Source organism: Panicum virgatum, chromosome 9N (genome assembly GCF_016808335.1).
Source record: "Panicum virgatum strain AP13 chromosome 9N, P.virgatum_v5, whole genome shotgun sequence".
Lineage (NCBI taxonomy): Eukaryota > Viridiplantae > Streptophyta > Magnoliopsida > Poales > Poaceae > Panicum > Panicum virgatum.
Window position 1 is genome coordinate 56,089,662 of NC_053153.1, and position 17,087 is coordinate 56,106,748.

A 17,087-nucleotide genomic window follows, 5' to 3' on the forward strand; every position below is an offset into this window, starting at 1 on the left:
ACTTAGACTATTAAATTTATTGAAAGTTGAGTCATGAAAATATTTATTATTTGTTGCATCTTGTTTATTCATGTGAATATGTGTATATTTATCTGCGGGTTTTGGGTATCCATTCGGGTTTCGGGTATCCATTCGGGTTTCGGGTATCCGCGGGTTTGGTTTTGGTGATAGATTTCCACCCGAATCGGTTTCGGGTTCGGGTTCGGGTTTCGATTTCGGGTTTCGGTTTTGGGTGCACGGAGACTCCACCCGATCCGAACCCGACCCGTTGCCATCCTTAGCTGTCTTTGCGTGCCTTGTGCGTAGGGGTAGCTCTCACCAGACTCAGAGTGTGGTTTTTCCGACCGTGCCGGCTCGTGCAGGCAAGCTCTCCACCGTTGATCCTGCTTCAAAATTGGTGCGCCGTCCACCGTTGATCCTGCTTCAAAATTGGTGCACCTTGATTTTTCGACCGAAGCTGGTCCCACCAGCAACAGGCTTCCAACCTGTTCCTGCCTCGCAATGCCTCGGCAGGCAAAGTGTCGAGGAGAGACGCTAGGCACAGAGCGAGGCAAAGTTGGTGGGACCCACTTCTGTGTCTGGGTTCGAGGTAGTACCGCATCTGTTGGGTCAGAACGCTTTCTTCCCCACGAGCTCAACCATGGAGTCGGCTTCCTCTTCCTAGATCCGGTTTTCCCGGAACCTGTGACCAACACCTATGTCTGCAAGAGAGGAGCAGTAAGCTTCAAGAGAGGAGGAGAGCAATGGTGTAGAGCCCCCCGATGATCTAATTTCAGTCGACGGTACAGGTAGTAGCCTCGATCTGTTTTCTAGTCCGCCAGCCAGTTTTGTTTTGGTTGTCTTCCCGGTGACCCAAACTCAATCTTTGCTTGAACTTCCAGAAACAGCAATGGTATTACTTTGGATTCAACAGGCGGCCGTTCTTAACTGCTACTCATTCATGCTAATCAAAATGGTATGTGCTCTATTCCAAGTTGATTTCTTGAACTCCTTTATTAGCAACTCAGTTTCCCCACTGTGCTATTCTGAGCAGTGTTTTCATGTATGCATTTTGGATGTTAGGTGCTGCAATGACATTCCAGGATATGGTAATGACAGCCAGCAAAGGGGTGCTTCACTATGCGGGTGATGACTTGAAAGGAAAAAATCTTACTAGCCGTGTTGGAGAAGATCAAAGCTCCAATGATTCAGGAGTTCATCTGGATGTAGCAAGTTGTGTGACAGAACCGCCAAGTTAAACGGCTTAATTAAGCGTAACCGTCATCATTTGAACACATCAAGCGCATTAGCTTAATTAAGTGTAATCTGACAGTCTGTGTCCAACCCACAGAGCGATCGAAACACACCAGTAGTCTCGCATGACGGCGAGCGCAGACGGTACCAACATGATAGAATTTTACAAAAATAGTAACTAACATTAAGACAATTACAAAATCACTTTCAATATAAAAATTTACAAAAACAGTTTCCAATTTACAAATTACGTAAGAAGGGATAACAGCGGAAAATAATCTAATCTGGGGAACACTTTTAATATGAGACTCATAAAACAACAAAATAGATTGAGAACTACGGAGACGGGAGGACATCACATCAAGCCCACCGATGTGAATCCCAGTTAGCTTCTATACCTGAAACAGGGTAAACAACAAACCCTGAGCAACTAATACTCAGCAAGACTTACCCGACTATTAGGTATACTTAGCCTACATATCTAGACATGCAAAATTTTCAAGTTGGTGGAATTTAGAATTTACTTACAATAAATGATAGCAGTGGAAGCGAATATAATCTGAAAGAAGGGAGTTTGTTTGAAAACCAATAAAACAAAACGATAACTATGAAAACATGAGGACGTCACATCGAACCCACTGATGCGAATCCTGGTTAGCTTCTATATCTGAAACAGGGTAAACAACAAACCCTGAGTATACTAATACTAAGCAAGACTTACCCGACTAAGGGTATACTTAGCCCATTATCTAGACATGCACGGTTTTTTGGCTAGTGGTTTGTTTTGCAGAAATGCCTCTATATGTGGGTCCTTACTTTTAATATTTTAGCCGCATATTTTATATAGATAGACTATCAACTAATGTTTGCACATCTAAAGCAATCATGGTGAAGCATTCAATATTAATTCAAAGTAGTATCCATCATAGATCACAATTATTCTAACTCATTTTCTACGAGGCGACAAAGAGATCAAGGCCCTCGTATCCGCGAGACACGGCGAATCGATCCGATTTAACCTTACAAGGTGGACCTAACCAACACGGCACGCATAAGCCCCATCGGACCACACACACCAACCATTCCCCTCCCCGCCTCGAACTACAGAAACCAGCCCAACGACATATAGTCAGCCGAGCCCTACGAGAGACCACCAAAAGTAAATACGTACAACCCATTTCCCTGCGGCCACTCGACTACCTAGGAGTTGGGTGCGGGTTCCTATACTTTCAAAGCAAAGCAGTACTAGGCTTACCGGTTTCGACTACCTCCTACTCCCGGCATGCGGTTAGTACAGTTCAATCCCCGATCAGCACTGCCGACAACGACCGGTCCTTAATCGACACAGACGGGGCTAAGACAACCAGGAACCATGTCCTGCTGCCATACCTACAAATCATCATTATTCCCAGTCCGGTCTCAAGTTTCCATCATTTCCACATTTCATTCCATATCTCAAATACTGAAGTATAAAGATAATTATACATCTCGCGAGTAACCGACAATTACTCGACTTCTATAATATCCTATGTCTCGCGAGTGACACGAAATCACCCGTCTTCTACCGAGACATATTAAGCATGACATCGCTATCATCCTATACATACTAGTATAAACTCAAGGAAACTTAGGGATCATGCAACTAGGGTTCCAAATAATTTCTAAAACGTAATGCACAAGTAATACATAAACATATATACAGTGAGTCATAATTTAAAATAGTAGGACATGCACCGGAGCTTGCCTGGGGGTAACACTAAGTTAGTGTTAATACTATTAAGGCCTTGGACCCTTCCGCCCTTGGGTCGGGTCTTCGGTTGCCTCAGTGGGTCCTTCCATTTTCTTGAGATATCCACCGAACACCATCTTGTAGTTCGGCTCCATCACCGCGTGCTTCACGTCCGCGCATTGTATATATAGCTACCTAAATGAGGTGCAACAATGCATATGTATAAATGCATGGACGATGCAACAAAAAGTGCAACAATACAAGCACAATGTCACCATTACCTAAACCTAAACAACTATATAAGCGAAGGATAATTAAACCTTATACGAGTCTAACAAAGTTAACCCAACTGACTTTATATTTTAGCACATTCCTAACTCTATTTATGCATTTAACAATCTAGAAAAGTATTTATCTAGTATAAATAAAACTGCACATAAAAAGTTGTCAAATAACACATTTCATGTTTCTACCATGTAGATAATAAAAATACGAAGCTAACAAAACTGGTTTTGTATTTTTCCCATTTTTCTACAATTTTTTACGTATTTTACAACCACTGAAGGTCTGTGCTGATCGGATGATCTGACCCAACGCCGGATGATCCGACCACCACCAGAAAATTTTGGCTTCGGATTGCCGTTAAGTCCCCATGGTTGGATGATCCGCCCATAGGTCGGATGATCCTGCCAAACAGTACTTTTTGCCTCTGGAAGGTGCCGGATGATCTGACCCTAAGCCGGATGATCCGAACCTGGGAATTTCTGGAGTGAATTTCGTGCACAAAAAGAGGGTTGGGTCGGATGATCCGGTACTAGACCGGATAATCCGAACCTGGGGGGGGGGCGGCGTGTGACGGCGCTCCGGTGAGGGGACTATGGGGAAAAGGGCGGGGAAGGTTGAGGGCTCACCGGGGAATCGATTTGTGCAGTCGGCGGCGAGGAAAAGAGCCGGAAGAAGCAGATCGACGGCAACTCCGAGCTTCGAGCGGCTCTAATGGTGGCCGGCCGGAAGAGTGTCGATTTGGCCGGGGAGAAGCTTGGCTGGGGGTTGGGAAAGATGGAGGAGCTCACCACAAATCTCTTTGTGCGATCGATTTGAATGGAGGAGGGCCTAAGGAGCGGATCGACGCAAAGGGGCGGAGCTCGGGCGATACTCCCATGGCGGCCGGCGATGGAGGGCCGATTCCGGCGGGCAAGAGCTCGAGCAAGGCATGGGGAGGTGTGGAGGAGGCGCGGGACGAGGTTGTGGAGGTCCTTGCGGAAGGAATCGACGAACGGCGGCCGGAGATGGCCGGGGCGCCGGCGTGAGCGAGCTCCGCTCGGCTCGGTCTAGAGGAGAAAGAAAATGAGAGAGTGAGAGAGAGAAGAGCCCAGGGAGTAGATAAGGCTGGGGAGGTCCGGATGATCCGGCTCTCACTCGGAAGATCCGGCCCAGTTAAACACTAGGGTGTTACAAGTTGCCCTGTGGAGCATAACTCACTTGTGGAAGCTGCTTCTTCCTCATTTTGGTAAGCACCTCCTGAATGAAAAAGATAACCATTTTCAGCACTGCATGCTCCACTCTGCATTCTCTACCAGCAACGGTGTTTCCTGACCATCTAGCACCTCTTTTTGGTAAACAAAACAAATGAATACACTTGCTGAAGGAGCAAGGCTATAATGTTCTTAAAAGCTTAGGTGTCCATTAAAAGAAATAGAATAAACACATCATAAGGAGTCAACGTTAAAAAAAGGTACCTGCTGCATCATCTTTGGTTACTGGTTCCACAACCCAGAGAGGGTTCAGGTACCATGTTGTTTGAGTTTCTATCAGGACAAATACCAAGGCATGCTGGAAGGAAATCAGACACGTGCTAAAAAATAATAGGGAAACAATATATGCAGAATACGTTAGCTTAGGGAGTTAAGAAATATGAAATTCAGTTACCAAAAAAAGTTTCGAATGTTGAATTTTTCTGAGATAGAACGTTGCAAGGTGTATTCTGGTGATTCCGGTTGATGTTGGACTTGGAATTCAGGTCAGGTTACAAAAAAGATGACAGAGAACAGGAAAGATGGGTGCATGTGACTAAAATTGGTGCGCACCACATAAACTCGGTTGTTAATTCAGTTTCAAACTGATTGAACATTTCTTGGCTGCATATAGACATACTCCCTCCGTATTAGTAAAAGAAGTTGTTTTGGACATGTTTTGGGTCAAATATTGGGAATATAAATCATCAATAACTTTTAAATTATTGAGTTTGCAAATGTGAAAATTATATTAATAGATTTATCTTGCAAAAATAATTTCATAAAAGTATACATATCTCACTTTTCTATAAATATTTTTATAATAACAAGAGCTCAAAGTTATGTTTTGGAGACCGTGTCGTTGTCCTAAACGACTTCTTTTACCAGCACGGAGGGAGTACTATCAAGATCCAAATAAAGGTGGGGAATAGAGTTGAAAAGTGAACAACTTGGTTGTTAATTCAGTTACAAACTGATTGAACAATTTACTGTTGGTATGTCACAATTTATTGAAATATAATTGGATCTGCTAGCAAACTTAGAGTTTTGCCTCTTACACCTTACTACTCGATGAACTTTTTCTGATTATTCTTTCTGGATATGGTACCATGAGCTGCTGATACATGTATTTTGAAGTTGGTAACACCAACATGACTGAGTTTTGTTCATGACTCTGCCATGTGACAACATTATTAACAATGCTAACTGAGGGTTTTAAGTAAGTTGGTCTCAAATGGTTGGACAGTTGTTCATAAAGGAAAGCTAGTAAAAGTTCAATGCTACACCCATAGTTAATGGACAACGTATGCTATGCAAACTACCTTCGTATGCGAACTATGGAAACTCCAATCTGGGCCATCGGATCAACATCCAAGAGGCATGGGGGATGAGATAATTTTACAATCTGGACCCGCCCTTGGATTGGGTAATCACACTTTTGCAAATCCCCCTCCCACGCCCCTGCGCCCCTCCCCTTGGATGTTGATCCAATGGCCCAGATCGGAGTTTCCATAGTTTGCATACGAAGGTGGTTTGCATAGCATACGTTGCCTAGTTAATGACACTTATACAGTGTTCGGTGGGGCACAATAACCCAAACCTAGGTGGAATTCTTCTGAAAATAACAGACCTAAACAATGACAGATGTTTTCAACATAAACAAAACAACCAAGTACACATCGACTATGGTCTGCTGGCTAGATATCAAGGCACAAAGACCATCATCTTCAGATCTCTAGGAGCTATACCATTAAAAGATTCACATATACATATTTACCATCAAAAGAACCAACTTTATAGCTATCTACCATTTATGTAACCTCTGTCAGTTTGCAGTGTAGTTCAAGTACACCGAACACTTAGAGATGAAAACGTGGACTTATTCGTTCATAAGCGCGGGAGATGGTAACCATGGTGAATCTGAGCCGTGTGACTTACAAATTGAACATGAAGGGAATGATTCTGGCACCTAGACAATAATCAGTTCAGGAATTGATTGTCAGCCATGGCCTAAGGGGTATGCATGTATTGACCCTTTTTTACTTAACTACTCAACGGAAATGAAGATATCTTAATCTTTTTTTTCATGAATTTGTGATGTCATGTTTATTAATAGCGCAGTGAAAGGGAAATAGATAGAAAACAGATTAGGTACTTGTTGCTTGGTCGCAGAATAAACCAAGAGGAAACCACTGTTGAATGATGAGTAATCCACCTGACATAACAAGATAGCAAAGAATGCACATGAATAAAATATGCATCTGGCCATTACATATAGCCAGTATCTATATCTGGTTCTCTTTCTTTTTCATTAAGAGGTTCTCTAATTTCGCAACACATTCCAGTCTGGAATATATTGAGTTGTACCTATATCTAATTTCTGTCATTTTCAGTAAGAGGCTGCCTAAAGATGCACCCGAAGGGAGCACCCAAAGCTTACTGGGTGCAATTGAGAGGACGCTACGCGATGCATCGAATAGAAAGGGAAGATATATATTTGAGCCCTCACCTAGATTGACATTTGATTGCGTGGGTGAAGCACAAGAGTTTTGTAACATATATTCTTGGGAGGTTGGTTTTATCTGGTTTGCTGCCATGAGCAGCTCGTATGTATCTAAGTGAGTTGGTACAACCAACATGACAGAGCTAGAGCATGTAAACAAAGTTGCAAATATGCTGTCAAGATTGCTTGAATGTACTGTTAGGACATTCAAATGTATTTCGGGCACAGAAGTAATGTAATGCTGCTACAATTTTGTTAGGTTAATTAATATCATTATTTGGTTTGCTGTCATGACCAACTATGCTGAGAATGCAGAGTGGAATTGTCCTCCACCTGCAGGAGGTAATTGCCTATGTGGAGTTTTTTTAAAATTACTTTTGATACCAACATTATTGGATCTAAGGACACAGATGGTTTCAGTCATGAACAACACAATGATAGTGATTTAAGTCATAACAACATGGAGCCTGATCTCGAAATATTTGAAGAATCCTCTGTTAAAGTGGTCCATAGCCACCCCAATTTCAATCTACATCCAGACGATTTAGGTTTCTACCATTAACTCTACTGTTAAAGTGGTCCATAACAACATGGAGCTTGTTCTGTTAAAGTGGTCCATAACAACATGTTAAAGTGGTCCATAACAACATGGAGCTTTTTCTGTTAAAATGGTCCATAACAACATGGAGCTTTTTCTAGTTAATTATTAACCCACTGAATCCTATTACCTTGTGAAACTTAATTCAGGAACAACTCAAGTTTATTTGCCACACACTATGCTCGTGCATTTGATGGCAATCAACTTCTATAGCAATTTAAGATGGTAACCATCAAATTAAACAACAATAATTGTTGCATTCCTTTCAGATTCGGATGTATTCTCACCATTTAATCTTGCTTACACAGGCTGAAATGGAGAAAATCATGCAGAGCTACTGTATCAACTTCTCAGCATGGCAGGCAATTATGGAGACATACCAAACTTGCTGATTGACCTCCTGGACATTTGAGATAATGCCTGTGTCACAGCAGACCATTCATAGTGTCTATTTGTTTTGCTTTGTTTTTGGTGGGAAGCAAGTGACATTGTTTAGGTCTGTTATTTTGTTCACCATTCAAGTTAGGTTTCAATTGGTCTGTTATATTGAACACTGTCTAAGTGTCACCAACTGTGCTTGAACCATTGCATTGTTCCTAGCTGTTTCAGACCAGCTTGGTTAAATGATTTGGTTACCGAACCTAAGAGCATCACGACAATTTTGTTCCATGTACTGGTGGTGATTTATGGTTTCCATGCTCTAGCTCTGTCATGTTGAGCATACCAACTCCCAATCCAATATCTGATGTGCTTTAATGATTGTATTGTTACTACATTTTGGTTCTCAGCTTATGGGCAGCTATTCGAGACCCTGCTCCGCTCCCGCTCCCGCTCCAACCTTGTCCCTCTGCCCTCCCACTCCCACTCCCACTCCAGGCGTGGTCTCCCGCTCCCGCTCCCACTCCCACACTCCAGGCGTTGGCACAGCTCCCACTCCCACTCCAGGCGTGGCCTCCTGCTCTCGCCGCAGCTCGCCGGCGGCAGTGTGGGTGTGGCCTCCTCGCCCAGCCCGCCGCGTCCTGCCACTACGAGCTCGCTGCTACGCCGCTGCGAGGGGAAGGCGCCGATGTGGGGACCCGACCTCCCGGCGGCGGCTTACTTGTGCAGGCGCAGGCGCGTCTGCAGGCCGGCGGCACGCGGACCTGGCTGCGAGGAGGCAGCGCTCGGGGCAGCAAACAAAGGGAATTGAGGAAGCCGAGCCAGGCGGGGCGAATCGAGGAAGGGGAAAGACCTGACAGTTGGGGCCCGAGCAGGTAGGGGAATTTGTGCCTCACACGCTAGGCATAAAATGAACGTGGAGGCACCGCGCCTGGCAGAAACACAGATCTCAAGAAACCATCACGGCAGGAAAGGTACCTGCCCAGGCCGGCACCGCCGGAAAACATTCACCCACGAGGCTCCATGGATGACAACCATCCAGCCTACGGATGGCAACGGGTACGAAATATTCGCGTACTCGCGGATACCAAATCCGACGGGTGCGGATACGGGTTTGAGTTTGTGCCCGCGGGTACGGGCGCGGGTACAACTCTAAACCCAACGGATATCTTCAAACGGGTTTGAAAAATTGATACCCGAACCCGCAAACCCGCAAACCCGCAAATCCGTAAATAATGACTTTTGTGATGTATTATGTATGAGACTAGTTCATTATTTGCTAAAATTTATTTGTTTCCTCAAATAAATAGTGTTGACGTGTTGATTATTAGGTTATAATTTATTAATATTAAGATATAGAGGTGCATATTAATATTTACATGTTATTAAAATATACTTGTGTGTTTGATTTTCTAAAACTTGCGGGTATGCGGGCGTACCCGCGGGTATGCGAGTATCCGCGGATAGCGGGTACGGGTATCATTTTCTGCCATCTTTAATCCAGCCGGTCTTCAGACAAGGGGAACAGATACATCAAACATCAATCTCCTTGGGGAGGAAACGACGACCCCGGCTTATCGGTTGGTAAGATAGGATAAAGAGAATGGTTGATGACGTGCGTGCACTAAGATTCTATTGCAGCAAATAACTAAGGTCCTGTTTGAATCAGTCGGTGCAACGTCACCACTCGAGTTCCTCTAAACAGCCATCTATCTCAAGTTTAAAGGTTTAAATAAAAAGGATTAATTAGATCTATGCCATTATAATTGTCCGAGTTTACTAATCTACCATTACAATTGATTATATCGGAACCATGCCATTACAATTTCATAACTCCTCAAAACTTGCCACTGCTTACCCCTTCGGTATATTTCTAAAAAAAATTTAGACCAAAATGCCCTCATCTTCTTTCTCCCATCCTCTATCTCATCTCTCCCTCTCTGTCTCTCCATTCATGGCCGCCATGTCCGCCGCCCATCTCCTTTGCCTAGTGCGTGCATCCACCACCCGCCCTCCTCCCAGCCCGGCCCTGCGCGTTCGCGGCCGCTTCGGTCTGGCGGTCCAATTCGGGCGCGTGGCTCATGGCCTGATTGCGGTGGCGGCTAGAGGCAAGGATGGTGTGGCGAGCGGGTGCTCCTGACCGGGTGGTGCTTGTCCGGGCCGCCACGGCGGCGCAGGCTCGGCTGGAGGCCGACGCGCTGCACGCGTTCCGCGCGGCGCTGCACGACCCTGCGATGGCGACGCGGACCGGTGGGACCGGGTGAGGAAGTGCGCCGGCGGCCGCGTGGTGGTGCAGCAGCTAGAGAACCTCCGTCTGCAGAGCGCCGCGTCGGACATGGGCCTCGGTTGCTCCTCGCCTCTGCCGCTGGGAGGACCACCCACCGTCCCCCATTTCACTGCATTCCTACCTCCCACGGCCTTCTTCTTCCTTAATCCCCTCTCTCTTCTTCCCCTCTCTCTCTCCATGGGAAGACCTCCTCCGCGGCCGGCCATCCCCGCGCGACGGGAGTTTTCGTCATCGCGGTGAGCAATTCCCCTGCAATCGAGACATTGCTTGCTCTAAAGAATGGGATCCAGACATCCAGTGAGCATCGATTAAGCTAGAGAACAAGGAGCATGCACTTGCCGGAAATGAGGAAGAATTGGAGGCTCAGCTCCGGCTCCGCGCGGCCGTTCGGTGACCGCGGGTGGCTGCTCCCCTTCCTCATGACCCTGCTTGTCACGGCCACGCTCTTGCTCGGCGACGGTGCCCGCTCCGTCGAGGCGGCCATCAGGGACCGGCTACTGGGCTTGGCCACATACAAGCAGATGTGGGGGGCACCTCGGCAGCTAGCTAGCGACGGCGGCGGGGATCTGCCCAGGGAGAGAGAGGAAGGAGAGGATGAGAGGAAGAAGACGGGGGTATTTTGGTCCATAAATTTTATGAAACACGTCGAAAGGTTAAGTAGTGGCATGTTTTGAAGAATTGTAGAATTGCAATGGCACGATTCTAATATGATGAATTGTAATGGCAGATCAGTGAACTTGAATAATTATAATAATATGAATCTAATTAACCCAAATAAAAAAGACGCACTCCACCAGACATTCTACTAAGTCCTTAATTTTGGTGAGACCTCCAAATCTCCTTCTCCGCCCTTCATTTTTAGAGGACCTTTATTATAAGCTAGAATGGAGAGCTATTGCTGGATTTGAAGCAAATTTAGATGTCTTGAAAAAATAGAGGGAGCCCCTAATTTAGCATTTAGTGGGTCCAATTTAGAGGCTATTGTTGGAGTTGCTCTAAGAACTAAATTTTAGTTCGGACTAATTTAAGGTAACTAAACATTAGGTTTGGATCCATAGACTAAACTTTACATGGGAAACATATAGAAATATTCTTTTTATCCTTGGATTATTACTATGGTTGTGCCTACATGCGTATAGTGAGGGATATTTTGGTCTTTTCGCAGCTAGCATGTTTGTTTAATCCAAATTAGGTGTGAGTTTTGAGGACTAATGGATTAAACCATGGATCCAAACTGTTCTAAGGCTAAGCAACAAATATTGTCGGTGTTTAGCCGCCAAGTCTGTTCAGGAATATCCCAAACAGTAGGATTGTAGGCAAATGATAGACTAGTTCTGGACCGATGATGCAAGGAACACAAAGATTTAGACAGATTCGGGCCGAGAGGTGTGGGATACGCTACGTCCTGTGTGGTTGTTTGTATTGCCTTAGAGATTGACATGTTTTGGAAGATTTAGATAGGTCTTGTTTGGTTTCTTTCTGGAAGATTCTAGAAGACATTTTGACCACTAATTAGGGTTTAGTAACCCTGACGAATCTAATGAGACCTTTGACTGTATGATTAGAGAATGGTTACTATAGCATCACTCTACTCAATCATCGATTAATTACCATCATTAGATTCATCACGACAAGATATACTTATCCATGAAGATGTTTTGTAAATAGACTTCATTTATCGTTTATAAGATTCCCTCCTAGAACAATTCTAGAACAAGCAAACCAAAGAAGGCTGTAGAAGGCCACCTTCAGTCTTCAAGATTCGTGCAAGCAATCCCGTGCGTCCGATTCTCCTGCTACCGCCGCCGCCTCCTTTCCGCTCCGTGCGCCGTAGGCCCACAGAGGCCGCAGTCGCGCCGCGCGCCTGCGCTGCTGGCCATTGCCAGCACGCCCCACACCCGACGAACTATTTCCTATTCCTTCTCTATCGAGAGGACGAGGATCGTCTCGAAGAAAAAAAGCCACCGGCGGCGGTTGTCTGGACATCGGAGTCCGATTCCTCCCCGTTGCCGTCCCCGTCCCTGTTTCTGGGGAAATCTGTGCCCCTGCGCTAAAATTTGCCGACAGACACCGTTCAAAGCTGGCTTTTGCCACAAGCCACTACAAAATGCTGTCTTTGCTAAAAGACATTGTTCAAGAGTAGTAATTTGCCATAAAACATTGAATCTATTATAATATTTAGTTTTAATAGAAAACTACACAAATTGACCTTCTTATCCTTGCCAGTCTTTTACAGTCACGGCACCCTCCAAGCGGGTGAGTCACTGAGTCCACCGCCGTCCGCTGTCTTCTCCGACCACGCCAGGCCGAGCCATCTCGAGCTGCGTGAGCGAGAGCGCCGGCCATGGCGACCTGGCCAGTGCACCCCTCTGTGCCGCGCAGGGTCCGCCGTCCAATCCGCAGGCTAGCCCGTCCGCGCCTCGGGCAGGGAGCGCCAGCCACGCCGCAGGTGGCCGACCAGTCCGCCCCTCCGCGTGCTAGACAGGCCGCAGGCAGCCGGCCTGTCCGCCCCTCCCTACCGCGGCGGCCACGCCGCGGCGGCCACCTCGTCCGCCCCTCCCTCGCCAAGCGCCGGCCACACCAGCGGCAGCCGACCCGTCCGCCCCTCCCTCTCGCGCCGGGCAGGGAGCGCCGGCCATGCCGGCGGCGGCCGGCCCGTCCGCCCCTCCCTCGCGCGCCAGGCAGGGAACGTCAGCCAAATCGCCGACGGCGGGCCTTCCGTTCTGAAGAGGGTATCGCGAGAGGCAGAAGAAAGAGGCGTTCGCAGGAGGGGTAAATTCGTCATTTTATGGTGCTTTCCAATTAAACATGATAAGATAATAGGTATAGTGTCCCTGAGCAAAGACGGACGATTTTTTAGTGTCCCTGAGCAAAGATGATATTTTTTAGTGGTTCCTAGCAAAGATCAACTTTTAACGGTGTTCCATGGCAAATTTTGCCTATATAATATAGGAGTGCAAGTAGATACAGATAGACAAGGAAGGAACTAGGGTTGCTAGAGAAAGGGAGGGGATTGGAAGGGAATGCAGCCTGCCTTTTGCTCCACCCGACTCGATTATTCGTCTCGACGATTCATGGCCGCTGCGGCAGGAACTGCGCTCCTTCGATCTGTGGCCACCAAGATGAGTGGGGTGATCGGTGGCCGCCGGTCTGGCCCAATTGGCTCCCGCCACTCTTTTACTTCTTCCTCTCGCCCTAGCGCCGTCGACAACATGGTATGCTTTGGGTGTTGCTAATTTTCATTTTTTATATAAATTAGTTGCCTTTTTTGAATATATACACGACGCATAAAGGAACAATCTTTCTAACAAAAAACATACTTTTGTTTTACGATATTATAAATTTTTTTGCTGTATCAGTACTGTATATTTATTCTAACGGGAAATGAAAGAAAACAGAAATCATAGATATATTTTACATCTCCGTATGTATTCAATAATTATAGGTTGTTTCATGTCTTATTATATTTTCTTCTTCTGCTGCTGCTGCTTCATTCAGGACCCCTCTCAGAATAAGAATGTTCCGGATCAATTGCACAGGTATGGACCCCTGCTCTTTCCTTCGAGGATATGCAATTGTATGAGGAAGCACGAACTTGTGTCCCACTAACTCGGCGCCGCTGCCCACATGTCCTTAATACAAAACCACCAACTAGTTCCTCCTATGAAGCCATAATTTATCATGATTTCTTTCTAGTTTTGGAGCTCCAAATGTATTCATCATAATTGACAATTTGTTGGTTGCATTTGTGATTTTCAGTGCAAAGTCTGCACCCATGCCAACTGCAACCAAATTTCTTTGCTTGTCCGTGCTTGTCACGTCAGCTTTTTTTTTTTCGGTTGGATGAAACCGAGATTGGAAGCATTGAGCGACGAAATGGCTGCTCTTCGTAGAGAGAGGTCAATCCTTATCAAAGCTGTGGAGGAGTGCCAAAGGACACACATTAAAGCCCGAGATGATTCATTCGATCCTTCTCAAGCTCAAATCACGCAATCTTTAGGTATTCGTCTTATACACCATCTGTTCCTTTATTTTAAGTTGTGCTGAGTTGAATTCAAGACTAATAAGCCAACATTTTGGGCCGGGCAAAATTGGAGCGAGCATTTGGGCTTTCCACTTGTGCTTTTGAAATGTTTTGGCCAGCCAAAATTTCTTGGGACGAGGGGCGACCAAATTTTTTCTTTGGTACACTAAGGCCTACAACCAAACACGCCCGTGCTACAAGAAAAGATATGACACACCCTTCCTTGCTACAAGGAAAGATATGACACGTTGCATTTGTATTTGAGACTATTTTCCTACTACTATGATCTTGTTAAAAGTACACTACAAGAGTAATTACGAAGGCTAGAAGTTTAATTTGGAGACCACGTTGAGTCAAACTGTGCATTTCATGTTGAAAATTGGGAGATAGTATTTACATTCAATCTGTCATTGTGTATTGGTTAACTATGCAATAAGTAAACCAAAATGACATTTCATAGTCGCCAACATTGATGTAGAGCCCATGGGAACCATGTAGGTAGCCAATTGTGAAGTGCTAAACTGACAAAGATGTCTGTATAAACCAAAAACCAACCACTAATCTTGCAAATTTTTTCCCTAACTGTTCTATTACCCTTGGTGTGTGTGTTCATCTCTCTCCCTCTCTCGCTCCCTCTCCCTCTCCCTCCCTTTCTCTCTCTCTCTCTCTCTCTATATATATATATATATATATATATATATATATATATATATATATATAGAGGCACACATGCACAAACATTTATGTTGTGTTGCACTTTATCAGTTCAACTAGTGCTAATTCTAATTTATCTTTGTACATCCAGGACAAGGTAAGGAGAGTGGTGGACGCGCTTATTAAATGATCCTTGGAGCAATGCAAGAATTGACCTGAGAGGCAGGCTTACCTTTTTTAAAGAAGACTAGACAATGTCACCTTGGTTAAGCTTTCCATAAAAGGAGGTCCAGATCCTTTGGTCTAAAACAAAAATGTCACATGGGTTATGATACTGTGACATGTTTCTTAGGCTCTGTTTAGTTCTCAAAAATTTTCCTACAATACGCGTCACATCGAATCTTCAAACACATGCATGAAGTATTAAATACAGTTAAAAAAATAACTAATTACACAGTTCAACTGTAAATGACGAGACGAATCTTCTAAGCCTAATTAGTCCATGATTGGACATTAATTACCAAATAACAACGAAAGTGCTACAGTACCCAAATTCAAAATTTTCCACGAACTAAACATGGCCTGAGTTATTATTACTGAAGTTATGATGTCACGCTTTGCTATTTTGTTAGAGGGTGGTGCTTGTGTTATCTCATCAAGAAGTGAAGTCCAAACATGTACAAAGAGGTTACTAAGTTATAATATCATCCGACAGTTTGCTATTATTGTATTATTATGATTTAGTGATGTCATGGACTTTGTTTGAATCAAGTTTTGTCTCCATTATTGATTATTGTAAGATACTCGCAATCCATTGATCCAGAGAAAAAAAAAGCAATACCAATGTGTGCTCGTCAGCTTATAATAATCTGTAAATACAATAGTACAGTACTTGTGATAACTGAACAGTCCCAGACATACAGGAGCGCAGCACAATACTCTGTTCCTTTTAAAATGGAATGGAATAAGAAAGTGTCTGCACAAGCGTCTGCTAACTAAAGAGATACTACTCTGTCCTTGTATATGAGCAATCCTATTCTGTCCTAAATTACTGTAGTTTGACTTAAAACAAAACTAGATTCCTTTTGTAGCTCCGCCCATGGACGGGATAGGATGAGGACGATTAGGTTGGTTGAGCATGAGCTATTGAAAGCTGGTACCATTTGTATAGTGTGATAAAATCTTTGTGGACACATTTTGGTTGTATTAATACTTTGTTGGCACAGTGAAGGACAAACAAATGTATGTTACAACCTGTTGATTTCAATTGTTAGCACAGTGTACTTTTGAAGTTGTGGGGTTGGTTCGAAGTAAGGGTGCAAATGGGTAACCTTTAGGTGCACCTCCAACCCTATTTAATTCAAAATATTGTACTAATTTTTTTAAAATAGGATTCCATTTTAGAAAACTAGTACAATATTTTAAACTAAAGAGGGTTTGAGGTGCACCTAAAGGTTACTCATTTGCACCCCTAGTTCGAAGCTATTGTGAGTGTGCATTTTTTATTGAAAGTTGTGTATGGGTCGGGTACTAAGCTCCGAGTCCGACTCAATTCTGTATGTAGCCCGACTCAAGTCCGTAGGGATGGTTTGGTTTCTCTCCTGATGTTCCTGCCTAATAAATAGGAATATTACATGTCTATGAATATGAAAAACAAACAACGTGAAAGAGAGGACATGTAGTATATTAGATTCAAAATCAATATAAATCGCCTGGAAGGGAGCAGTCGATCTTTTTTTTGAACGAACGGGCACGAGATTGTGCCTATTTCATTGATAGAGAAGAAGAGTACAAACCGGGAAACCGGTAACAAAATTTACATCTGTGGTATTACAGATGCTAAGTCACTTGCTCCTGCTGTTGCCCAAATGGCTGCTTCCGCCATAATTTTCTCCATTAACCTAGTTGTTGACGTTTCTTGTCGATTCAAAATTCTATTGTTTCTCTCCTTCCAAATCTCCCAGCTGATTAACATGGTGAGGCTTCGTGCGGCCTTCTTTGGCACTCCGACCGTAGTAGTGATGTTTAACCACCAAGTGAGCGCACTCTCACTCGGTCTCCACCTGTTCGGGTTGAGCTCTGGATAGGCGATCCACTCTGCAGCGAGGTGCTAGATCCTTCTAGTGCATCTACATTAGGAGAGTAGATGGTGTGCCGAATCTATGAC

The 17,087-nt window shown here is 44.6% G+C and overlaps 2 long non-coding RNA genes across 3 annotated transcripts; both read left to right on the top strand.

Annotated features, from left to right (window-relative positions):
* The first annotated feature begins 591 nt into the window (after positions 1-591).
* Positions 592-1,257, top strand: LOC120693253. The gene is made up of 3 exons (XR_005682939.1): positions 592-788; positions 882-955; positions 1,063-1,257. It is a non-coding gene; the product is annotated as an uncharacterized LOC120693253 (long non-coding RNA).
* An 11,927-nt stretch (positions 1,258-13,184) lies between these two features.
* Positions 13,185-15,254, top strand: LOC120691751. 2 transcript variants are annotated; one of them, XR_005682373.1, is made up of 4 exons: positions 13,185-13,457; positions 13,741-13,781; positions 14,002-14,242; positions 15,072-15,254. It is a non-coding gene; the product is annotated as an uncharacterized LOC120691751 (long non-coding RNA). The 2 variants fall into 2 exon arrangements; XR_005682372.1 differs by having other exon boundaries at positions 13,185-14,242.
* Positions 15,255-17,087: the final 1,833 nt, after the last annotated feature.